The following is a 26,396-nucleotide window of genomic DNA, read 5'->3' on the forward strand; positions in this document are numbered from 1 at the left end:
TATGCTCAGCAAGGTAGCGACTCTCCTGCTGTAGAAGTCATTTTCGTTGTGTTATTCAAGCGTACATAGGAAAGGTTCTATACCACACAGTTTTATTATTCTTTTCAGTGAAGATAGCAGGGGCAGGCAAGCCAGCTGGTGTAGACTTGATTTTAACATTGCCTTGAGTTTGAGGGAAAACACAGAACGAATAGATGAGTTTAGTTTCCGCATATGACCCTCTTTCATTCGCATGTGCGGTATTTACCTTTCAAACGGTTCACTAACTTTTCAATACCAGTGGTCCCGATAACGAACTGTACCCTCGAGGAATTCTTGGCGAATGCAGGCTTGACCACCAGGCACATGCCACTTTTACTGAGGACTGCATCTGCACGGCAAGTAACAACCAGACGACAAACGCAGAGAAAACGAGAATACCTAAGTGCTCATAGCACCCAATTTCAGGGAAAAGAGAAACATAGTGTTGTCGCCATTCCTCCTCCTCAATACACGTTACAATTTGGTAGGTTAAAATTCGATACAAATGGAAACTTCAACGTCTACCGTCTTGCAGCCGTTCGAAAATTCCGGACGAAAGGTGGCTACTCCAGGGTCACGTGACGTTACGTTACGCTCAACTCGCGAGATGCTCGGGTTGAATAAAAAGAAAGAAAAAACGTGCCTCAGATACAGAGCATCGGGAATAATATTTCTTTCGTTCTTCGAGAATAATATTTCAGATTGTGGAACGTCAACGTCGGAAGCCAGTCCAAAGTGGCGATGTGCGTGTAACATGTAACTGATCTTCTTATCTCAAGTCCTCGAGAGTCTCCGTCAACACTCATGCTCTGCGCAAACCACGTGACGCGGAACTTGTCCAGTACGCAACGTCGTGCAATTGCTGCTTGTATATATCAGCCAACCGATGTCTCCTTCATCCAATGCGAAGCAAAGTAGCAGCAGCTACCACCGTTGTCTGACCACCCCGTATCAATCCTGCAGGTAAGTCTGGCAAACACTACCATGAGAGAAGAGGGCGTGGTATGTAACGTAGGCTGTTGTGTCTGCACTTCAGCAACATTGAATCCAAGCTAAATGCACAAACTTTACTTTGTGTTGTGTTTTTCAAAGTTTTGAGTGATGAGTTGCGGCAACGTCAATGCGGACCCGGGGGCGTGTAGCCTACGTGTTTGTCCAACCGCACTGGGCTGGCAGCGCAGACAGGAAACTCGGTAGTTAGTGCAGCAACTCGAACTGCACAGAGCCAGCTCTGAATATGTCTGAACATTCTGCCAATTAGCGTCCCCTGAGGAGCCTTCTAGTACTAACGCGGTACCCTTCGTCTAAACATATGACCTAGATTCATGGCATGGCGTAACCGTGTCAATCATTTTGGCGGTTACCGTGACGGTTACGGATCATCCTAGAGAAGGCTACTGAGGGATGCTTTCTGTGGTGGGCAGTTTTGCGAGGCTACCCGGATTCCACAGCAAAGAGAACTGCACCGCCCACCCCTCCCTCTACGACCATCGTCTTTGCCCTATATCTCCGTCTTTCCGTATTCCCTTTGCTTTCCTTCCTATGCACCGAAATGACACTCGTGAACAGGATCACTGCACCTTCACTAAGCGTCCCCCCTGCCCTTACGCTAAACCTACCTCAAAACCGACACGCGGGAGAGGCAGGGTCGGCTAAAGATATATTGAAAAAAAAAATCGTGTAGAGGTAGACGTCTCAACATAGAGGAAATCTGTGTCGATGTAGCGATAGCGTTTTCAAGTTCCGTGTGGGATTAGAAGTCTCATTCGGAGGTTTCTTTCTTTTGTGCGCGATCCAAAGGTGAAACAGTGTGAAATTATAGTTTTTGTCATCACCTAACACAGAGGGATTCTTAAAGGGATAGTAGCATGCAGCAACTCGCCTTCGGAGGTGTCACCGTTCGATTGCCCGTATCTTGAAATGTAAGCATATAAATTATGCCGCGAAAACCTGCATTGTTATCACGAAAATTAATTTTCAGATAATCATATCCGCATTCTCAACATAAAAGTCACTTGGCAACAACAGCTACAGGTTAGGTTCTGCGGAATCTCAGCTGATTGGTTGTTTGAGAGGCCCCGGATGATGCCTGAGCAGACGACGTATACTGCTAGTGTTCCCGCGTCTGCTTCCGTCCCGAGTCCGAAGCTTCAGAGTGTTTATAATTGCTGTAGGCGGCATTTGTTGTCAAGGATGACGGATGATAATGTCTGCAGTGTGCTTTACACTGTAAGAATACCTCAACGAGGAATCCGAACATTTCGTTTTACCATACCCTAGACGAGGATGTGCGGAGCGAAAGTGGTAACCTACGATTGCGTGCTATCATTACTGATTGCCCCAACTTTGCACTTTCCTGCGTGCTATCAACCGTGGGATAAAACTGAAAACAGCGTCTCGTGTATGTTCGATGCACTTCTCAGACGACGCGTACGTTACGACGTAGTGACATCTTCAAAGCAAGACTGAGTGTGCCACCGACAAGGAAGAAAAGAAAAAGTCGTTAAAAGCGATGTTGTGCCGACCGTCTTTTTATGACTCCTGTGGAGAACATATATGAAGGTAAGAGTACCGTACATTTGTGTCCGCTTGCGTTCACGAGATAAAGATGACGTAGCGTTGAAGTTTTAGTAGCGCTGTAAAGTTGTGTTATTTCTTTCTTTTGTTCTCAGAATGAAACCCGTGCAACAACAACAACAACTTTATTTCCGACCTTGGAGAGTGGGGAGCTTCATCGCCACAGGCGATACTCTACCCCATTGCTGAAACCCATGCATATTCCAAGCACATCGATGGACATTCGCACGTGGCACAGTGGCAGGTATAAGCATTTCTGCAGTACATGAGTTCGAGGTTTCGTGGACACTAACTGAATTGAGACTACCCGTAGTTATGATACTGAGCCATTGACAGGAGTATTTGAGGCGATCACTCCCAGTTGCCGTTTTCGTTTCCCGGCGCATGAAATCATTATCTTACGCCACTTATTTTCGTTTTCTAGTGTAGATTTAGTTGTAGCACTGGTGGATTCCTCAGCACAATTGTGTCACATCAGTAGCGACATGAAAAAGCAAAGCAAGTGCACAGGACAACACAAACAGCGCAGTTCATGACCCGCAATTTGCTTGTGATTTATGTGATATCAGTTACATTATGCCAGTGCTTTCTTTCACAGCTGCTCAGACTAGGTTCATTCAACGCCTCAAGACAGACTGGTGTGAGTCTCAATCCCTCCTGTGCACTCTCCCTAATATCGGATCAGCTCAGTGCCCTGGTAATTTATGGCACAAAGGACACCTGTACAAGGGTGCTGCAACTGGAAACAACTGCAACTCACAATACATCAGCACTGCACAGTGTTGAGCAGCGGCTTCCGTATCTGCATACTTGATACCGCTGTACCATCTGAGGGGTAAGTTGTACAGACTTCATAAAAGTTTGATGATACAGATATGCAAGAAAAAAGTCTCAAGAGCAGACCATGTGCAGGCATGCCTAATATAGGATATTTATCACGCATCATTCCATATTTGTTCAGTTTCCCATGTCCAGCACATGTAGCCCAATGAACATAACCTTTCACCTGTCTGGTGTGTGTGAAGGGGGTGACACTGGTCTCAAAGCTCAGAAAGTCTCTAATAATTTCAATGGTACAAATATAAGACGTGTATTTCAGTAATGTCTACCATTGGGAGGGTGCAGTGGAGCTAGTGGGGAGCACTGCAATATAAGTACATCAAACAATTTGGCATGTCAGCCACCTGCTTTTCACCTCTGCTGTCGTACATATCATCCCCGTGATATCATGTCAGGTGTGGTGACAATTGTCAGGGATCACTTCACGTGATGCTTTGTGCCACCCCCAGTTGTCTTCATGAGTATGGTAGTGTTGTTTCATGGAATCTATTATCTGGATCACCATTTAAGTGTAATACATTCTGTTTTTCAGGGAGGAGCATGCCACACCTCGTTCTCTGCCTGCAGAATCCCTGCGAACAAGCCAAATGTAAGCCTGTGCATTGCTTAGTCAACATCAGACCAGGTTCTCTTAAAACTATCCCGTAGTTCAAAACTTATGAAAGGGCCTGTTATCTTAAAAAAATGTCTCCACTGGTGACATTTTTTTAAATCAGTCCAGTAAAAACATAGTGGGCTGCCTGCAGTTCGTTGAAAACCTTCGGCAATTGGACGAGGACACAGGAGAGACTAGAGAGGCACAAACTCAGGCCTCTCTCCTGTGTCCTCGCCCAATTGCTGAAGTTACCACGAATGGATATGTACCAACTGCCCCGCATGGTTACCTTGGCTGCCTGCCAGACACACTGACCCTCGTGAGTACTCTTGGTAGCATAAGCTGGTAGTAACACACACGATACTCTATAGGTCACATAGGTAGCCTTGAAACTAAACCAGAATAGAGAAAGGGGCAGATTTTGAAAAGAAATTAACACACATTATTTCACGGAAGCTGTTTTATTGTAAGATGTAACTAAATCAACTGACTAGTAAACTTGAGGAACACTAGTATGGGAAACACCGACATTCACAAAAAGAGCAGCATAACAGGCTCATTCTGCACCGAAACTATACAATTTCTGCATGAATAGACAGATGGGCAAAATATTCATACTATGATCTGCACACATGAAACTATGTACAATATTTGACCACGAATCATTGTATTCATCTCGTACTAAAGTAATGCAGAAGACATAACATTCAGGCTAGCTGGTTATATATGGTGGAAGAAAACCCAGAGACAGAGGAAGACGGAAAACCATTGTATTGTGTTGAGTCTTGCCTCGAGCGTTTTCTTCCACCATACCAAAGTAAAGTCACGAGTGAAAAGGTTTTCTGGATTTCCTTGAGTAACTGGGCATTACACTCATTCATGACGAGTGCTAATGTTCTTGTCACAGCAAGAGATAAACAAGAAACTCTGGTGTGTGAGTTTCAATACTGTGGGTATCAGTTCAGCAACAATTTCAACAAAAAAAGAAACAGTGTACATTATATTGCACCACGTCAATGAAGAATTTTAGAAAAAAATCTTCCTGGGAACAGCATCACGAAGGATACTGCCCCAACAACTGTTTCATAGGTCGTGTATTCAAAGACACAGCCCACCCGGGGGCGGACCGAGTTATCAAAAGGCCCTTCTCAAATACATAAAGGACTGGCTCCCCTTTGCCTTCCTCCACAACGTATGTGGATTCAAAGCAAGACCAGGGCACAAATAATTAGTCTGCCAAAAGGGAAAGAACACAAGCGAGCTGATGCAACCCAGCAACGCGCACACAATATTGTGGCAACATTTGGGTAATGTTTTCACTACATTATGGCAACTGCAGCCATATTTCTTTACCACAACACAATATTTAGGCGACAGTTATGTAACATCCCTACAACATTGTAAAGCGTTACATCTGTACTTGTTGAACACACCCCAGGTAGCATCGAATGGTATGGCAACATTTCATCAATGTCATACTGCGACATTGCCCAAACGTCGCTAACTTCATTTGCAACATTCATTTGTAACACTCTAGCAACGTGTACACAAACAACATTGCAGCACCGTATGTGCACATTTTTCAATGCGTGACTTCACTTCAATAATTTGCCTTGCACACGACATGATGCAATGTACAAACAATGTTTTTGTTTTTTGTGTAGGCTATACACAGGTGCTGGAGCTCATACGGTGCTGTCCTATGTTCAAGATCACCAACGAAGCTCCGGATGTTGAAGTGCTCCCTGCTCGTGCATGTGGTGGCAAACTGTTACTTGCAGAATCTGTGGAGCAACAGAGTGAAGTAGGATGAAACGAATGCCAAAAAAAAAAGAATAGGAAATGTATTATCTAAGCATCTGCAACCTATTGCATTTAACCCTCCTTGCAGGGGTTCCATAAGTGAAGAGTTCAATGCTGCTGAACCACCCGTGTGTGCCACTCTGAGACCTACCACCACAGCTATTCAAAACGGCCCTTTTGAGGAGACCCCATGCTTCTACAAGGGGATAGCACTGCAAGAAGAACCTAAGTGCATTCAGTTAAGCTTTGTGTCTGTCTGTTATTTGTTGGATACCTGCATTTTCACTACAACTATCAAAAAAGCTACACTAGTGCTGCAGTTGCAGAAATATATTGGCTTCGATTTCCCCTTTTGGTCCGAGCAAGCAAAAATTTCAAAACGGCATCTATAGTGACCTAATATGTGTCTATCCCAATAAATGGTACATCCTCAGACAACATATTACTCAATTAGGTATGCACACCCAAAGTAGGTATGCATCAAGGGAAGTAACAGGCAGCAAAGCACATCTGAGAAAATGGAATATGAACGTGCAAAATTTCATTTTTCCTGAACGTCAAGGTTTGCACAAGGACGGTTTTGAGTAGGATCTGATGGGAGATATATCTCTGTGAAATGAAGCTGGCAATTCTGTTTCGTTGTTTACATACCGACCATTGCAGCTGCACTGTTTTAATTTGTCTACCATGGCTTCAACAAACTCATTTCTGCACAGTTTCACAAGGCTGAAGATTTTCAGAACTCCTTATTGTGTAGATGCTGCATACATAACATAACATAACACTTTATATAATGGTTGAAATACTAGCAGAAAATTCGACTGTCCTGTAGATTACTCATAATTCAAGGGAATACGTACCACTTGGAATAAATTTGAAAGAGATGCGTCAGATCTCTACAGCTGTAAATTAGTTTTCTGTCCAACTTCATTATCTTGATTGTCAAACATTATATTGTCTGCCATGAAATAATAGCTATTTGTGGTTTGAACCAGATTCTTTTCCTTGTCAGGAACTGAATGCAGCTTGTCTGTCTCGTCTATCAAGTTTGAATCAAATGAACTTGCAGGTGGCAGCACAGCACGGGAACTATTGAGGTTGTGAAATTCCAAGGGGACTGGACTCTTGCCTCATGTCCATTGCCATTCATGTCAACATCAGACTCCGTGGGGAAGTGCTGCAAATGATTACGGCACTGCAAGTTAAGAACCCGCCTAAAGCTGTGCAGTTATTTGGTTTCGTTTTATGCCTCTGTGTTACCCTTTCTCGTTGATACATGCTTCATTTTTATGGCAGCAATGAAAGTAGTTGCATCAATGATATTACACTTGATCCAGCCCAATATCGTAACTGAAGAAATATCTCTTACATCCTAGGTGATGTTTGTGATTTCAGAGTGCATAAAGTTGCCAACAGCTCAAATGTAATGCCAACAGAGATTTATCAGGTTATGTTCAAGTTAGCTATAAATATCAAACAACCAATAACTCCGGAAAAAGGTGCTTATGCTACGCTAAAATTCAAACTTGGATCCTCCGAATTTCTTACTTGTTTGTGTTGTCTATGATTGTGGCCTGCCTCGACTAATTCCCGTTATTTACGTCGTATACAATTAGCTAACTATGCCCTTCAAAACATGGAAATATGCGAACTACTGTTCGATTGGGGTACGTACGTTCGCAGACTTAGCTAGGTTATCCCAAAACCAATTTACAGCGGGCCAGTAGTCAGTAACGCACATTGTGTAATGTCCTGTTAAATATGACTACTGTTGAACAAGAAAGCACACATACCTGTTTGCGTGAATGAACGATGTCACCATCCGTCAAATGTGGGCACACTCCGTGAGCGAAGTGACCAGTTTACAAAGGGTTAGCTTACAAATTGTTAAAACTGTGTGCTAGTCCTGTTGGTGTCGAGTTATAACTGGAAGCGCTAAGATAAATACACAGAGACAACCACAAAAGATTATCAAAGCGGCGCACTGGCGTTGTGCCGCTGGTTGGTGTGTGTTCGTGTCGGCGTACGCGTTTAACTCTGCGATTCCAGTTACGAAGTATTCTACCAGCGTCAGCAAATGATGCGTCGATCTTCCATAATAATTTATGCAGCACGGCACGAACGAGATTACACAATTCTGCCCGGCAAAACATCGCCACAGCGGGCAAACCTCGATGCAAACCTCGATGCAACCTCGATGCAAAGCGGAAGCGGTCGTCTTCCATGTCCGGCAATTGATTCCTCCGCCTGGAATTTCGTGTGACGTTTTGACCGTTTTGATGGCGAAGGACTTCCGTTTCACCGTCGTCTGCTCAGTCGTCTGCTTGCCTCAGTGTCGATATTCTGAAGCGTAGCTCATTTACTGACTCTACGTATGCCCTCGTAAAGGCAATCCAATGAGATCGGTTTACGTGCTCGGGGGGAAAGAGAAAAGCTGTGGGGTTGCCCGAAAGATTGACCTACTTGCATAGCGTATTGGCGCAGAGGAAAAACAGCCGGATGTCGTTCAACTACAGTTTTCGTGTTATCACGCCATCAAATTACTTAATGTACATATCTCGTTACAGAGAACAGCAGTTTCAATGGCATCTGCGCGGCCAGGCACTACTGGATACATGATTGAGACAGCGGACAGAGGAGCCAATGCTTACACAGAAGGTTCATATTCCACGTCTGGAACATACGCCCAAGAGGGCAAAAACCAACCAGGAAACAGGCTGGCCAGGGCAGGTGCCTTTGCAGAAGCCGGTGTAGGCTTGGCCAGAGCTGAGTACAGCGTCTTTGAAGCAGAAGCCAGAGGTCCCAGCGCCTCAGCTGCTGCAGGAGCCGATGCGACAGGAGTACGTGCAATGGCTGGAGCGAGTGTTGGAAGCGTTTCTGCCGCTGCAGGTCCCGTTGCTGCAAAGCTAAGCCTCGGAGTGGAAACTGGGGTAGCCGCAGGTGCGGACGGAGTGGAAGTGAAGCTCTTGGGGACAGGCCTCAGAATTGGACCGAAACCGATGATTAGCATCCTTGGATCTGAACTTGAATGCGTTATCATGTGAAGCTTATTGGTAGGGAATTGACTTCCCCGTCGTAACTGGAGGGTTATTTACGAGTTTCAGTGAATCGTGTTTGCTTAAACCATTCGTGAACCGTATAGCAGATAACAAACAGGAAATATGAGTGAGTCAGGACGGGATCCTCTGGTTGGCCAGCAACAAACCGTTCGCCAACCGTTCTCAGTGAAAACGATTCAGTAATACTCCCTCTTAAGAACATTCCGTAGCGGTTTTAGATAATTCTGTAATTTCCTTTTTCTTATCGTTTTGTGTTCTCAACCTATTCTGTAAGTTGATCTAATGAAAATACAGGTGATGATCTCCAATTGATGTCCAAAACTTTACAATAAACCAGTGCTGTACCCGCTACCGAAAAATGATAACATGATAGCTACCGACGCCGTCTGATGATAGCTACCGGCGTGTCTTAAAGTAACGCAATGCTGAAGCAGCTACCTATCAGAGGTAACGCAATACTTCATCCGATAATTTCGTTTAAAATAAGAAATATTGCATTCGAACATATTTGCTATAGAAGGCCATGATCCGTGCACTGTGCATGCCTAGAGCCTTCCTGGACAATGCAGGACTTCGGTCCTCAGTGCGAGACTCATCAAGCAAATTACCGCGAGATATGGGGTGGACTATTGCCTGTGGCGAGAAAACACCGCAATTACCCCAATCAAAACAAAGCTACTGCTGTTGCTTCTGTGCGTCGTAGTGTGAAAGCTGAGGGTCGCATGACCAAAAAGACCGGCTGGATATTAAGAATACCTTGTGTTTGACTTAGTGCAACGGGATGGCTAAGTTACAGATTTCGGAGTATATTGCTAGAGCCTGGACCTCGGTTTGCGCGACACCATCCTGTTGGGATTCACAAGAGCGTCGCGTTGCCTTTACTGGAAGTCATCCTCTTCAGGGGCTTTGAAATAAGTACAGAGCATTTGTGAGCAGAACTGCAGGACACCCCCTCTGAAAACAGGCTTGGCCGGATAGCAGAAAACTGCGCAGGGAAGTTAGTCAAGTGACGAGGAAAATACTTGGGCAGGGAGAGGGGACATACCTGAGGAGAACAATTCCCATCTTGCAGCGTGACCATGATAACAAGACTGATAACCCGCCCAGGAACTTGCGCGGAAGCGAAAGAAGAAGTGATGTGTAACTGTGGAAATGTGCATGAGATTTTCCAGCTGCCGGCAGATTGGAGGATGAAATTGGCAGTTTGGCTACGACATAATTTAACTCCTGTGATTATCTCGTGGACGACACATTGACCAAACGAGACTTCTCAGGGCGCAGCAGGGGAAACAGCTATGGTCCGCAGACGATACACAGACTACGTAATTCTATGATGACATCGTCAACATGACATCAACTTGATACCAAGCGTTATTACGACCTAAATACTACACTCTTAAAAAAAGGGTGTAGTTTAACTCCTTTTTCTTGCCACATATATGTCACTCCCTTTTGGATAGTACAATTACTTTCAAAAAGGAATCTCCTCACTCCCTCCACCAAATGGAGAGTAGTCGAGAGTAATATTACTCTCCAGTAGGGAGTAAGGGTGTAATACTACACCCTGGAGGGAGTGAGGAGACTCCCTTTTGAGAATAATTGTACTCTCCAAAAGGGAGTGGTATATGTGGCAAGGAAAATGAGTTAAAATACACCACTTTTTTGATGAGTGTAGCTATACAATATTTTTAAGTCGTGGACATTGTCAATTTGACGGCAGTGAGTGCCACTTGGACAACGATTTGACCAAGTGTCTAAAATTTAGTTTAGGCTGGCTGGTGTAAATCGATTTTCAAACGATCAAAGAACAAACACGAGACAACAACACAGCGACTTGTGTGTGGACTTGTCTCGCGTTTTTGTCTTGGTCGCTTGAAAATTATCGATTTGACCAAACGCCACTACTCAGACTGCAGCAGGGAAACGGCCATAGGCCGCGGGCTCAGAGCTGTTAAATATGAACATATAGACTACGAATTAAATGATGACATCTTTTTTAACACTTTTATATCTACAATTACCATGACAAAGCATAGAAGAAACTGACAATTTGGCGTTTGTGCGTTTGTGAGTGCTATATGGGCGGCAATTTGGTCAAACACGACTTTGGTGCAGAAACATTGGTGCAGATCTAAAATCATTCAGAACTGAAGGCGTGTATAACCCCAAACATCTGCAGGGGCTAAGAATACAGAAGGCCACCAACTCACGAGGTGGTGGAAAGGTAGAGGGCACCGAGGAAATTTTATTTTATTTACAGTACTGTTGACACGTCCTTGTGGGTATAGTCACAGGTGGACATGCGTCAAAGGGAAATTCACAACAACACCAGAACAAGCAGTTACATCAGGTGTTTACAAGACACCGTCTAACTTAGATGCAAAACCAGAGACATTTTGCTCGTTAGCAGTGTTTTCCGGAAGGTTGTTCCAATCGTGGACTGTGCGACGAAAGAAAGAACACTTAAAGGCGTCTGTGCAAGCCGGAATTTCTTGTAAAGCAAGATAATGCTGCCAGAAGAAGAACAGTCTCTGTTCGAAATATCGGCGGCTTCTGTCCTGAGGCAACTCCCTTGCTAAGATAATGCTGATGCTTTCAGACGCGTGTGTCCCCTATCAGATGTGATGAATTAAATTCACTTTTGATTAATTGGAACAGATACTTCAGCCACTCTGCCCCGAAATGTAATTCGTGCTCTTGATATTAAACTAATCCTGGGACATAATACATATGCGACTGTAGTTGTACGGTACAGTCTTTTGGAATGGTTCCTAGGGGAAAAAAATGCAAACATACGAGGCAGAAAAGTGAACTCAGGCGACTCAATTCTCTGGGAGTGTGAACACTTACATGGCAGCGGACGCCTACCAGCGCCGGTGCTAAAGTGGGACGAAAATATTTGAGAGATGAAAATTCGTATCTTTTACTAATCCTTTTGCATATAGCTGTTCATGGTAGTCAACTATTTTTTCTCGAAGCGAAATGCGACATGCATGGTAAGACGTCTACATTACATTACACATTACACGTCATTCCATTAAACGTCTACATGCAAGAAGTGACCTTAACGGCAAAGATTACCCACAGTCTGCTTCTGAAACATTGCCTCACTTGCCAACTTCTTTGCAGAAACTAAAAAAATGACCTTTCTGCAATCCCGACGAGGGAAGGAACGTTCAATGAATATGATCAAAACTAGAGATGCGAAGCCCCGGGAAAAAAAAAACGGACATTTTGAAAAAAAAAAAAGTTTTTTTCGTTTTATTTCCTCGTGTCCGGAAAAATAGCCCAAAATTTCCAGGCGACAAAATTCGAAAATGTAAATTTTCGTGCCTTCGATGCGTTCCAACCCGCAACAGTGCCTTGGGTGCCTTTAATCCGTCAACAACCACCAACTTAGAGCTCCGTCTGGCTGCTCCAAGCGATCGCCGTCGCGTTCACATAATGTCGGAGTTCTGGTCGGGGTGGACGGATTGTTGCAATTACCTATCGCTGAGTAGACAGTAGTCTCATGGGATGCTCTGCTCTGCATTTATGCCTAGAGGGTAAACACTACTAAAGTTTCTAACTGCTGTGGCTTGGCCGGCAATGCTTCGACTCAGCAGTAACCGCGTTTGTTTTCATTTTTTTCTAATTTTTCGGAAAAACCCGAAAAGAAACAGTTTTTTTTCCGAGCGATTCCACATTTCCGGTATTTTGCATCTCTAATCACAACCAGTAAAATACCGTAGAAAATAAAGTCATGAATTCTATAAAATCACTCACCACAAAGCGTTGGTGGTCTATTGTGCACAGCGAAGCTATTATCAACTACTTACACTATGCCCTTGTATTTGGATTGTAGCACGCGCGACCGGTAAAATTTGGGAAAGGCGGAAGCAGAGCCCTTTAAGACGGGCGAAACCTCTTTAATTATGCAGTCGAAGATATATTATCAACGGCTTATCCTATGCCCTCCTACTGGGATTGTGACGGAGGCGACCGCGAAGTTCCGAAAAGGCGCCAATAGTGCCCTTTAAAGGTCAGCTCCGGAGATACCTTGACTTCTTGAAACTGTAACAATATTCTGGAAGCCCATATCGAACTGTATCTGAAACCACCCTTCATTTCCACAAAACAGCCCCATATTTTAAATAATCGTAAATTAGCCATTTCGAAACAGACATGGGGCCGCCATTTTTATGACGGCAGCTGTTCACGCGGTCTATGTCGCCTACGTAAGTGATATCAGTGTTCTTCTAGACTTCCCTCCCTCTCTACGCAGCATACGGGAATGTAAACAAGCGATGGTGGCAGGAAGCGTCTGCTCGATCGACGTAGGCTTCTTGATCGCATCGATTTTTTTATATTTGGGATGATCTGCCAATGCCGAAACATGCTGTTGATACCATTTGTGCAGTTAGAATTCGTGCAATTATGCTGCCGCGTTCCGGCCAGCGGCAAACTGGCTAAGAACGCAATGAACGTCACGTATATCATCAACGGAACTGCGCTACGCCTAATACGAAATATATTTTTATTCGCATTGTAGGTGTCTTTGATAAAGTAAGTCAATTCATTGCTTAATTGAAGACTTCACTCTCTTATAGTTACGGCTCACCACTGCTGCATCACTTGCGCATATCTTTCTCACTGTCGAATACCTGGCGTTTGACGTTACAGGAGCAGTAATCAAATTTCTTGGCATTATACCGCGTGAACAAGTTGTGTTTGGCAACGCCATGTTATCGTATACACACTGCAGGTACGTACGTGAGAACTGGGCTTGAATGACAACCTTAGTGTAGATACTCGGTGAACGTATTTGCCGAAATTTTACGCTGTCGAGAGAGCAAGCACCAGATACAAGAACAAGATACTTACATGAGGGCATACATGGCTTATGAGAGCTGAACAGAAAAATAAAGGAAGGAAAAAAATAAACGAACACAAAAATACACTGCACAGTACAAGGACACCGCGCAAGTGTAATTATCAGGGATATCTTGCACCTTATTTCGGCTGGTCTACTAGTGCAGTGCAGCCATGAGCCATCACATGAATCAACCACACAAAAAAGAAAGAAAAGAAATGAAGATGAGTTGCTTCCATGTGTCATCTACACCAGTATTACATCTGGATCTGCATGCTGGTTTCAGGAGGCGAGTTACTTGTTGAATCAATGCACATTTCCACACATTCCAGAGATACTATAATTTTACACATAACATTGAATAGACTATAATTTTATTGAATACACAGAGATCATAAAACTATCTGACTCCCCCCATAATCCCTCGCAACAGGTAAACAAGTACACTGCAAGATGGACAGAATACAGGTGCAGTTGAGGGGAGCTGCCTCAGGACAGAAGCCGCCGATATTTCGAACAGAGACTGTTCTTAGAGACTAGGTACGAGACTGTTTGTACACGTCCAGTGAAGCCCTTCTGCTGTCGACTTGCATTTAATGCCTTGCAGAGCTGTTAGCGTTGTACTGACTCATTCACTGTAATGCTTGCGATGAGCCCCCCTTGTGTAGTCTCTTCCTTCTGTTTGGGGGCTCATGAACAGCCATCGACCACAGAGATCGAGCAGAGCCCCAGAAAGCCCCTGGACATACCCTGACATGAAAATTAGCATTATTAGAATTCCTAAAATAGACAGGACAGGCTTGTGCAGTAAAGGAGCAATGCAATTCTCTGTTTCAGTTGTTTTCTCACACACATTCCTTATGTGTAGATACAATATGTGGCACACAGATAAGGTGGAAGCGGTGGTGTGATACATGACCTACTTACCATGACATACTTAGATACATGACCGAGTAACAGCACTGAGACGAGGCAACTTTTAGTGCACACAATGGCGGGGTGTCCTTCAGAATGGGAAGTACACCCGCTATCCCCTACAACACTTCGAATGTTTCAATTCCTGTAAGTGAGGAATGCAGGACAATTGCTTAGTAATCGCTGCTAGCTTGAAATACTGTAAATCACCTTCGTGGGGCCAAAGCAGCTTCCCAATGTCTTGATGTGCACATCTTGCATGGTGACTTTGATGCTCATGAATATGTGAAGCAATGTTATGATCCAAATATTCATGATATGCAGGAGTATCATGAGCCATTTTACCGGAACCAGGTTTCCATTATCATTGCTTGTCCATGTGCGCACACATGTGCATGTTCACGATACTGTGGCACCATTATTGTAGCACCAGACGTTGCTTCAGCAGTGCTGCTGTATGTACCTGTTTCCTGGGGCCTGGGCAAGGAGAAGCAGGAATTATAATTATACCTGTTAATGCTAATATTGTTAGGAAAAGCAAAAAAGCGTCTACATATTTAAGAGCTACAAAATGTGATCAACAATATTGACAGCATACATATGTGTTATGACGGTGTGCTACAAAGCAAATGTGCCCTCTTGAAATGTGCCATGTGTCAAAACGATGATTCACAGATAGAAGAGTCTTTCTCATGACTTCACCTATTTCTGCTAATCTGTGACGAGCATGCTGACCGTCATCCCTTGCTGGTCAAGGTACTCAGTTGCTGGAGTCAACTTCACCAGTATAGAAAGACAGAATGGAATTTTTGGCACGTAATAACTTTACATTACAACTTGAATACACATCACTCACAGACACAGCAGGGCTTTTAAAGAGGAACAACAATATGCTACCATGTATGCAGGATATGGGGTAGTTCCATGGTTGGGAAAAGGCTGACTGTGATCATACTGAAGTCCAGACAGACACAGAGTGTCTCAAAACAGGAACACCTAAGTTGTTGCTGATTTCAGCTGCTGTGACTGTTTTGTCTTCCCTGTGCCCAAGCTCAGACTTCTCCAAACTCATGTAACTTCTCAACCAGCTTCTCTGAGAAACTGCGTAGTTTTACATACAACCGCGGATTATAGGGCTTAGCAGTCCCATATTTGTCGTTCGCATGTTTACATTGTGTACAAGCCATAGTGTAAGTTCGTGCGGACACTTACCCGCAACTTTGGTCCTTTGGTGCTATCCTCTCCTCTTTGTTGTCGTCGAAAGAGGCAGGTGCCACATCCCTTTCCAGCGACTTTTACAGTACAAATCGGCCGTCAGGTGAACGACCTCGTAACATTCTGATGCAAAATGCTTCGAGCACACACGGCAGTTGCCTTGATAAGTTCAGAGCACTCAACCACTGGTTTCGTACCACTCAATCACGCACAATATCAACTGGAAACCTGGCACGAAACATCTTTCTTAGTAGCGTACCCGCTCGTACTGCGAGAAGCACGGCATTGTCACAATTCACTCACGCTGCATCTCTCACAAAGTGACAACTTAGATGAGGTTGTGTGTACTGACTAGCCAGAGTAAAAAGATGATCAAATTAAGGCGCGGAGAAAGGTGCCCGTACGTACGCGACTCTCGATTTCGCTTTCAGCCTGACGAGTGACGAGTGGTGATTGCTGGCGATTGCGAAACTGCGAGCCAGCAAACAAGCCGACAGGAGCCAAAGCGAAAGCTGAGCGTGACGTCAGCTGTTCAAGCGGACGATCGGACGGCAAACCAAAAAACCGATTTCGCAGTAACTACAGGGTATTCGCCCAAACTATTTTTGAAGTACATTCAGTAGGCATCAACCTTTGTGCCTGCGAGTTTTTGTTGTAATCTGTGGCAGTGACTTTCCTCCGGAGCTGACCTTTAAGACGTGGGAAACCACTTTAATCATGGTGCCAAGGCCAGTGGTGTAGCCACGGGGGGGGCTAGGGGGGTTCGAGCCTCCCTTACCTGCCACGGACCGACCCACACAAATCGTGCAAATCCGAGAGCATAATATATAGGGGGGACCAGTGTGACGATCGCGAAAGTTCTTGCAGTTCATGGCGTCTATCTAAGAAGCACTCTTGAATGGTTTTCAAAGTATGAGCTTTTCAAAATACTTCCAATCTCGTGACACCACCCCATTGGTCATGACAGCCTATACATGTAATCGTATTGTGAACGTCTAAATCAACTAATTTCGTTCATTTATTTAATCCTCAGTTTGCAGTGTGCACAAGTATGTGTGTGTAGTCGACACAGCGGGGGGAGGGGGGTAAAGTTTTCGTATCGAGCCCCCCCCCCCCTACCTTGGAGGTCTGGCTACGCCAGTGGCCAACCCGGCAAACCAGATACATCCAGGAAATATCCGTAAGATATCTCGCCCGGGACGTTTGGATATCCAGTGGAGTTTGCCACAGATCCGTTTTACATCCATGCGATATCCCAGCAACTAGCATTTCTGCCATGTTTGTAGATCCACTGAAAGTCTCTGCGACATCTGTCACGGATATTTGGATATATACGGGAGATTACGAATATCGATAATATTTTGCTTTTAACAATTTTGTGCATCGGATATTTAGTGTTTGTAGAATGCGTAGAGACCACTGCAACTGTGCACCGGCAAATAATATTTATTGTGTGTTTTAACCCATTTGATACTATTGGGAACAAAGCATTACCTTAACCTAACAGGATTCACCACAGTACAGCAACACCGTGGGACACGCCAGCATAAGTGCCGAACACTGCCCGCCTCACTTGGACCACTTGGGAAAACCCGCAGTAACCTCTATTTGCGAGCTGGATGGAACATATACTGAAATAGAAATCGTTACACACACGTTCGTTAGGGGTAGCGTGGCGTAAACCATTTGTAACGCTGACGAGGATGTATCTTCGCAATTCCTGTGTTTCTGCATCAACCCACAGTATACCCAACAACATTTCTGACATCCCTTCCTATCGACTACTGTGTTTTTAATTCAGGTTACCGTCTCTACAAGGACAAACAAATATTTCCTGGATCTCCCATAGACATCCCTAGGATCTGCAGGCTGCTTGTCAGGGGACATTCAAACATCCAGAGCGCAATATCCTTCCAACATACCAGGGACATCTGTTGTTTACTGGAGTAAGCCCAAAACGCAATGAAATTGTGCGATATCCCATACATATCCTATGGATGTCGAGATATTCAGGACGTTCGCGACCTTGTAGGGATGTCCCAGGGATATTAATGGTTTGCTGGGAAGGCGAACCTGTTTCGCCTGATGCACCCTGAAAACGTTAGTTTGATGCCCTTTTACCGGACGCTTCCAGTCGAACCCTACTCCCACGCCGAACGAAACTGTCATCAATCTGTCTTCGAAACCGTCTAAAGAGCAGGAGTCACTTCTTAGCAAAGGCATGAATTTCGCCCCCACCACCACCAAGATACCCTGCAAAGAAATCATTGCTGAAGTTGAAGATAAACTTCGCTTTGTGAAGAACCCTTCCGCGGTCAACCTTGCCAGAAACCGTTTTCTTAACGTCATTTCACAGAAGTGGGAGGCACTGCCGTCCAATCTGACCGCCGGAGAGAGGAATGCCATGAAGAAACTACAAGCAGATTCGGACATCATTGTGCTCCCTTCAGATAAAGGGAAAAACACTGTGGTCTTAGACAGAACTGAATATCCGCAAAAAATGCACGACCTTGTTGACGACGAGTCCCGCTTCACGAAACTTGAATCTGACCCAACACCAAGGTCGGAACGAGCCCTAGTCAAACATCGGAAGCATTTCGGACCCTGTTTACAAGCGCCTTTTCTCATCAGACGGACATACACCCAGAGGCTATGGTTTACCAAAAGTGTACAAGCCTGGTGTCCCTCTTCGCCCCATAGTGTCCTTTGTTGGAGCACCTACGTATCAACTGTCAAAATTCCTCACTGGGCTCCTGTCTCCCATCATGAACAAAACGGACATTCGGCGAAGAACCCTCGTGAATTCTGCTCGTCTGTGCTAGACTTGGTGATCGAACCTGATGAAGGGATGATATCTTTTGATGTTGTCTCTTTGTTTACTGATGTGCCTGTCACACTCGCCACTGACGTCGCGACCAGCCGTCTCTCTTACGATGCTTCGTTGCCTGACCGTACTGCGCATTCTGTATCGGAAATAAGGTCACTTCTTTCATTTTGTTTTGATGAAACGTATTTTAAATTTGACAACCATTTCTACAAGCAAATAGAAGGCTGCCCGATAGGGAGCCCTGTTTCTGTTCCCATTGCAAATCTAGTTATGGTATTCATCGAAGATCAAGTGTTAACCTCCAACAACATCTCTGTTAAATTTTGCAAACGTTATGTGGCCGACACGCTTGTTGTTCTAAAACATGATGATGTCGCTCCTTTCCACGCATTTCTCAACAGTGTTCACCCTAACATACAATTTACGATGGAGAAGGAAAGCAATGGTCAGCTTCCTTTTCTTGATGTGACTCGTAATGACTCAGGGACTGTTCGCACCTCGGTTTACCGCAAACCCTGTGACACTGGTTCAGTTTTAGATTTCCACTCCTATCATGCACCAGAACATAAAAGGGCGGCTCTCAGGTCCCTTTTTAATCGCATTGACGCGTTATCTAGTACATACCAAGCTAAGAAGACTGAACAGCGTTTGACATGTGACACACTCTCTAGGTATGATTACCCCCATCGTTTCGTTTCTGACACAGTGTCTAAGTCCACTTGTAATAACGACGAACGGGCCGCCCGTGACAATTTTATTTGCATCCCATATGTGCGCGGACTCTGTGAATCAGTACGGAGGATAGTCAGGTCACTTGGCATTTCTACTGCATTTAAACCTCACCATACTTTACGCACGTTGCTTTCTCGCCCCAAGGACTCTGTGCCCCATTTGTACCAATCGGGTGTTGTTTACCGAATAGATTGTGACGATTGCGATACGTGTTATGTGGGTGAAACAGGAAGAAAGCTGGCCACACGACTGAAATAACATGAAGCTCAGATAAAGAAGCCGCCAGCTGATAATCGCCGCACAGAACTCGTGGAGCACGCGATAAAAAACCAGCACACATTCAATTTCGACAATGTCACCACTCTGGCACGTGAACAAAGATGAGGAGTGAGAAGATTCCTTGAGTCATGGCACATCCACCATGAGAAGAATTCCTGTAACAACCACAAGGGGCCACTGCCAGATTGTTATAAAGACCTAAGGACTCTCGCGCTGTTTTTCTTTTTCTTTGCTGATGATGACGTCTGCATAGACGTCGAGACGTACAGACCAATTTTGTTGCTTTGTTTGTTATGTAAGCAAGTGCTATCCTTCTATTAAAAATCGCCTGTGAGAAACGCACTCTGATCAGTGCCGCCCCTCTCCCCAGCGCTACCTTACACGTTAGTTTTCGTACCCTCCCCTCCCAAATTACGCGCATCGCCAGTGAAACCGCTCCGCCCCCCCTCCCAAGAGCGCGACCCTGTATCCGCTCCTGACTCAGGGGGAGGGGGGATACACATTCATTAAAAAGAAAGGTCCTGACTCTGACGTGTCCAATATATATATATGAGTTTCAAAAAAAAGACGCGGAAGCAGATTGAAGTTAGAAACACTACTTTATTACATAGGGAAACGTTAAAAAGCAAAATGAGCAAGGTGTGGACGTTTCGACAGTGACACTGTCTTCGTCAGGACAAAAGGGATACAGGGAGTTACATACTGCTTAAATAGGTTCGGTAAGTGACGTCACAATCGGCGCAAGTACGCCACGTGGCGGTCGTCGGCGAGTCACATTTTGGAATGTTCCACACGGTCAAGTCCGGGTGGTGACGTCGTTCTTCTTGGGGAGTCACCTCGGGGTGAGCTTTGCTTAGGCCTTAGCTGAAAAGAAAAAAAAAATGAAAAAGAAACAAGCAAAGTATATCACATCCAGGCGACTAGGTTCCTTATTGTTGAAACTACACCGGAATCTTGGTTAGTGATTGACCGGAATTTTTAAATTCGATAAGATTCGCGTTGTTCCCTGTTTCGATCTGACCAAAAATTTGGCTGAAGAATGAAAAGTGAGACATTATTTGTTGAATGTCCCGGTTGTTTGAAGTGGCAAGAGACCAGGAGGTTTGGCTTCTTTTTAACCTGAGGCCGGTGGTTGTTGAATCTGAACCGAAATGATGTTTTGGTCTCGCCTATGTATTGTTCCTTGCACATGTTGCACTGAATGACATAAATGATGTTAGATGAGTTACAGTTCAAGTCGCCTTCAATTTTGGCGGAAAAACCAGAGTTAGTGCTTCTAAGTACTTGGGTGCTTTGCATTGATTTGCATATTTAGCACCTGCGACCATCACACGGATGGCAACCGGATCCTGAATTTGCTGGTCGGCTAACCTTAGAGCTAACCAGATCACCGTGCAAGTTGCGTGCGCGCCTGCAGGTTACCTGCGGTGGCTGAGGAAAAACTTGTCCCATGCCCTCTGATTGGAGAAGGTTGCTGTGGTGGCGATTTAGTGTAATGTTAACGGTTGGATATTGCTGCCAAATGTTAAAATGAGGTTTACGGTTTAACTATTATACTCTTAACTCGGTACCCTTTAGTAAAGGGTAAAAAATCGCAATATTTTACCCTATATTTCAGAAGCTACCAGGTACCCTCTGAGCAGTACCTTTTATAAAAGTTACAAGGAAACCCACTAATTAGAGGTTACGGCCTTCAATCCAGCACCTGCCAGTAAAGGTTACGCCAACGTGCGGCTTTTTATACAGGATGTTCATTTTTATTCGCAACAGAGTAGCGCTCATTTGGCAGGTGGGTTATGTGAATTTTTGCTAATTAATCGATCCGTAGTTACAAACACATGCGTCAGGAAATGTCGGAAATGTTTGTAACTACGGATGGGTTAATTTGCGAAAATTAACATAACCCACCTGTAAAATGAGCGCTGGTGTGATGCGAATATAAACAAACACCCTGTGCGTGGGATATGGACAGACATTTACAGAACGCACGAAGGTACCAAAATGAACCAGCAGAAAAGGAGATCTTGAACATATGTATATTACAAAAACAGAAGTCTGTCGAGAGGTGACACATTGTGCACAAGTGCGATTCTGATGTGAGGATAAACCATGGTCGCTTTACCATGTATGTGGAAAAATGAACTATCTTCTAAGTGAGAAGCAATGCATAAAAGTGCGAGGAAGCCAGCGAGTCAAAACAACTGACCTATGTTTGCTAAGCTGAACAGACCTAACGAAATGGAGAATTGCAGCAGAAAAAAAATTTATTCCACATTCGTGTTGCAGAGGCGAGCGCAAATGGCAATACAGTATTACATAAAACGCACACAACTTTGAGGAATATGAGTGTACAGTAACGCAGGAGACACTACATTACTGCCCTTATGAAAATGCATTTTGTCTTTCTGCAGACTTCTTGTGGACTTCTTGTTTCCTGTCTTGACAGTATGTTGACTTCGACTTCTTGTTGATCAAGTCAACAGGAATTGCTGTTGACATCATGTTGACAGTCTTTTGAAATACCTTATGTGTACCTTGTGTAGACAATGTACATAGGTGTCGTTGTTGACGCTTTGTGGACTTTCTGTGCACCTGTGTAATGAGTATTTATTTCGACCGTTTTATTTTATAGATGTATTTTGTATTATTAATTACTGCATTATCGGCCAGTAATGCCCCAGAGGTCGACCTCTGGGGGTACCGAGCATTTCCTAACGGGGTGGGGGGTGGCGGTATATATGTATAGAGGCATATTTGTGAATCTATTCATTGGGAGACAGGCTGTATGGGTAATATTAGCAATTTCAGGGTGAGTTCAAAAAAAAAAAAAACTCCCGGGAGGTAGACAGATCAGTGTTACCGTCTTTCCACTAAACAAAGCGGTATTTGAATCTGAACTTATGATCAAATGTAGCTTAAATGACACTTTACCACATTTTAGCTGCACACTAAAGCTCTAAATACATTTTCGTTGGCTTTGGGAAGGCGCTTCCTCGTATTATTTATATTTCAGTTTATTATGCAATATATTTCCAACTTATACGACCACATGAGGATCATGCCCATGCGACAAGTTTGCTCCACATTTTGACTCTGCGCCGCCGTGCTTCACCCTCGCCCCTCGCCTCGTCACGAAGGAGTCATCGCCATTAGCATCATCGGAATGTCGTTGGAACCGTTGCAAGACGTTTGAACGGTGTCCGCGCTCGCTCGTCCATTTGTGAACAAAGGAGGCCGTGATTTTGCGTCGTATGGGGTAAGCTGTGTGATCGAAGTGTGTGATTAAGCTTCACTTGTATTCACACCATGACTGTTGGCTTTTGTTGTTTGTTTGGAGCAGCGGCTGCAGTGTTGCGTCCCGTCAGGTAAGTGTACAAGTATCAGTTCGTGGCCGGTGTTGCTTCTGCTAATTTCATTCTCGTTGTTGCAGGCCATGAAAGAAGGAAGGAGGATATGATTTTGCGTCGGTAATGGGTAAGCTGTGTATTCGGAGTGTGTGATTAAGCTTCGCATGTATTCACACCATGACTGTTGTGCTGTAGGTTTTTGTTGTTTGATCGGAGCAGCGGCTGCAGTGTTGCGTCCCGTCAGGTAAGTGTACACTTCGTGGCTGGTGTTGATTCTCCTAATTTCATTTTCCTTCTTGCAGGCTCTACTTTGTTGAACACTAAGCTGGGTGAACCAACTTTGTTGTTGCTATGACCGTATTACTCAGTTTTACTCACTTGTGTTTGAACGTTACTAATTTGCGATTGCACGCCCTATTTCAGACACATATCTCTCCAGCGCTTCAGAGACGTCGCTGGCGCCGAAATTCTAGCTGTTTCACCGTGGGTCGCCAGAAGAACAGCAGATCATTGACTGTCAATTGTGCGACGCGACACTATGTGGCACGAAGGATGTGTACGTGTGAAATACGTAACTACTGTGTGCGCGGGATGTTTTGTATGATTGTGTCGACACTGGATACCACTTTCAAGGTAGGCATTTTCGGAATAAAGTAGATACATATATAATTTTGCAGTACTTCATTTCGTGTATTTTATGCGTGTTGCGAGTACGTGAATATATGCACTCTTAAAAATGAACTCCACCGCATAGCATGCTCCTAGCCGACCATCAACTCGAATGATATCGCTATGTGACCTGATTTGTTCAAAACGGTAGGCGCACGGCTTTTTTGTGATACTTACGCTGTTCATAATTGTCACAAAAATGGCGTACATCTCCCGTTTTCAGGCAGATAACGATATTCGAGATGATGATTGGCCAGGAGTGTGCTATGCGGTGAAGTTCATTTCTAAGAGAGTGGAGTCACAGGAAGTCTACAAAAAGTCATCACATCATACGCGGGATGGTGTTACCAGAATTATGTTGACAGTACACAGAAAGAGAACAAAAAATTCTACAGCTATTCTGTAGCCAAATGTCTACAGAAAGTTGAGGGCCATAAGTCAACAAGAAGTAAACATATGATGTAAACATGAAAGCAACACAAACTCTGAAGAATGTTTGTTTTCCATGTTGACCTTGGTCTGTAGAAAGTAAACAGAAACTAAACACCCATTTTCATAAGGGAATTACCAGAATTATGTTGACAGTACACAGAAAGAGAACAAAAAATTCCACAGCTATTCTGTAGCCAAATGTCTACAGAAAGTTGAGGGCCATAAGTCAACAAGAAGTAAACATATGATGTAAACATGAAAGCAACACAAACTCTGAAGAATGTTTGTTTTCCATGTTGACCTTGGTCTGTAGAAAGTAAACAGAAACTAAACACCCATTTTCATAAGGGTGCGTTATCAGCGTTGGAGGCTCTCTGGGACGAGTTTGTGAGGTACTGCATTGCGCTGGTGACGGTATGTGAACCTGCATGTGGGATCCTGGGAACAAAAGTTTGGGCAATGAGAGTAACATTTACGGAACCATTCAAATCCGTACAAAGCACAAGGTACAAAGCAGCATAAATGCGGGAAGGCGTTCACTCCGCGATTGAGTCTTAGAATATCGTAAGAATACAACAAGTAGGAAGCTGCGAATTATATATCTCGATGCATATATCCGCAGCTCGCAAAATGCACGCCGGTGTATTGACTTGGCGACCAAGTAAGAGCAGAAAAGTAGCAAGCGTAAGTGGCGTTCATATGCAGGACCGCAAAACGCTTGCCATAATCACAACAAACATGCGCTAAGAGCTCTTGCTATCAAAATAACGCACGCACCTATCACAAAATGTACACTTACCCAGTGTATGAAGTGTGTGAATTAGGGCTGTGGTGGTGACGTTCGTTTTCGGTTATATATTCTTTGCAATCTTCGCACTCACTACACTTTCCCCTGAGAACATCGAAAATATCCTAGTTTGCTAGCGACATCTAGCTTTTCCGTTGTTCCTGACGATACTATGATAAACGCGAGGAAAACCACTGATTAAAAGAGATTACACTTGTTAACGGACGGACGACGAGCGTTAAGCGTTTCAAGGAAACCGCTCTCAGTGTGGATAGACCTAGACCAGGCTGGGCTACGCAGCGAAATCGGAAATCTTGGTGGTTGCGGCATTGACAATGGTTTTCCACCCTTTAGAAAGAAACATACTATCAGTATTCCAGACTGCGAACTTATAATCTGTGTTCATACAGCATTGATAACATGTAGTCGACATATAGATGACGCTGAAACAGATAAAAAATAACAGCGTAGATTCGCAACTGTCGTCTCGAATGGGAGGCTGAAACGCGGCATTATGCTGAAAAACAGAAGGAAAACAAACGATAAGAAACTAACAAAGAAATTATCGTTGGAGATTTCGCTTAGAAGTTACAGTGTCGGAGTAGAGGGTACACAAGGTATATCTGAACTGGTAGCGAAAACAAGCGAAAATACCAAATCAGACCCATCGGCAAGGCCACCAGCAAGAGGCGCGAGCGATCCTGGGCGTTGACAGTAGAGGTACGGTTGTAAACAGAAAAACTTTACAACATGGGCGTGGCTTGTGTGTGTACTAATAGGTTATTCATAATTTCAATGTAGAAAAAGCTTTCTGTTGCCCCGCTTCTGCACATATACGAGATTATCTACCACTCCAGTATATTTCCGTATCCTGCTCCTTTGCGCATGTGTCACAGTTGGGTCTGTTTATCCGTGCGTCTCTGTATCCATACCGTGTGTCCGTGCATTGTAATACGGAGTTCGTACACTCTTTAGGTTAAACAGGAAGCGACGTTCACATCTCCGTGCTGTAAACCAAGATTAACACGAGTGAACAGATGAATACAATGATCCCATGTTGCTGGGCCCGCGAAGATTTCGTCATGGGACGAGCGGCCATGATAGTCTGAGTGTCAGTAGGAACCAACTGTGTACCAACGATGTCGTGTTCTGTTGCAATGGACCTATAACGGCCACTTATTGAATAAATGCAAACGTCTAATCACTAGGTATAAGTATAGCTCTAGGTGAGAAATGGGAGCCTTCCTAATTTCTCTATGGTCATCACGATGCGTTTCTGTTTGAAGTTGTCAAAATCTGTGATAACTATGTATTTGGAATTGATATGATTCATTAAATCTGATATGCTTTATTTTTCTGTGTTCTCGTCGGTATTGTTGACTGGGCGCGGAAAAGGGAATATAAGGCAAGCGAAGTGGGCCGGGCCAATGTAAACGTGCATGGATA

The 26,396-nt window shown here is 44.3% G+C and overlaps 3 long non-coding RNA genes across 3 annotated transcripts; all 3 read left to right on the forward strand.

Moving 5' to 3' along the window:
- The first annotated feature begins 904 nt into the window (after nt 1-904).
- Nucleotides 905-9,244, forward strand: LOC135378869 (uncharacterized). Its single transcript, XR_010418595.1, has 2 exons — nt 905-984; nt 8,404-9,244. It is a non-coding gene; the product is annotated as an uncharacterized LOC135378869 (long non-coding RNA).
- Nucleotides 1,011-6,827, forward strand: LOC135378870 (uncharacterized). The gene is made up of 6 exons (XR_010418596.1): nt 1,011-2,583; nt 2,694-2,842; nt 3,197-3,433; nt 3,971-4,027; nt 5,698-5,837; nt 5,925-6,827. It is a non-coding gene; the product is annotated as an uncharacterized LOC135378870 (long non-coding RNA).
- A 14,012-nt stretch (nt 9,245-23,256) lies between the features above and the next one.
- On the forward strand, nt 23,257-23,695 carry LOC135373938 (uncharacterized). The gene is made up of 3 exons (XR_010416674.1): nt 23,257-23,306; nt 23,365-23,391; nt 23,486-23,695. It is a non-coding gene; the product is annotated as an uncharacterized LOC135373938 (long non-coding RNA).
- Nucleotides 23,696-26,396: the final 2,701 nt, after the last annotated feature.

This window comes from Ornithodoros turicata, chromosome 1, assembly GCF_037126465.1.
Source record: "Ornithodoros turicata isolate Travis chromosome 1, ASM3712646v1, whole genome shotgun sequence".
NCBI lineage: Eukaryota > Metazoa > Arthropoda > Arachnida > Ixodida > Argasidae > Ornithodoros > Ornithodoros turicata.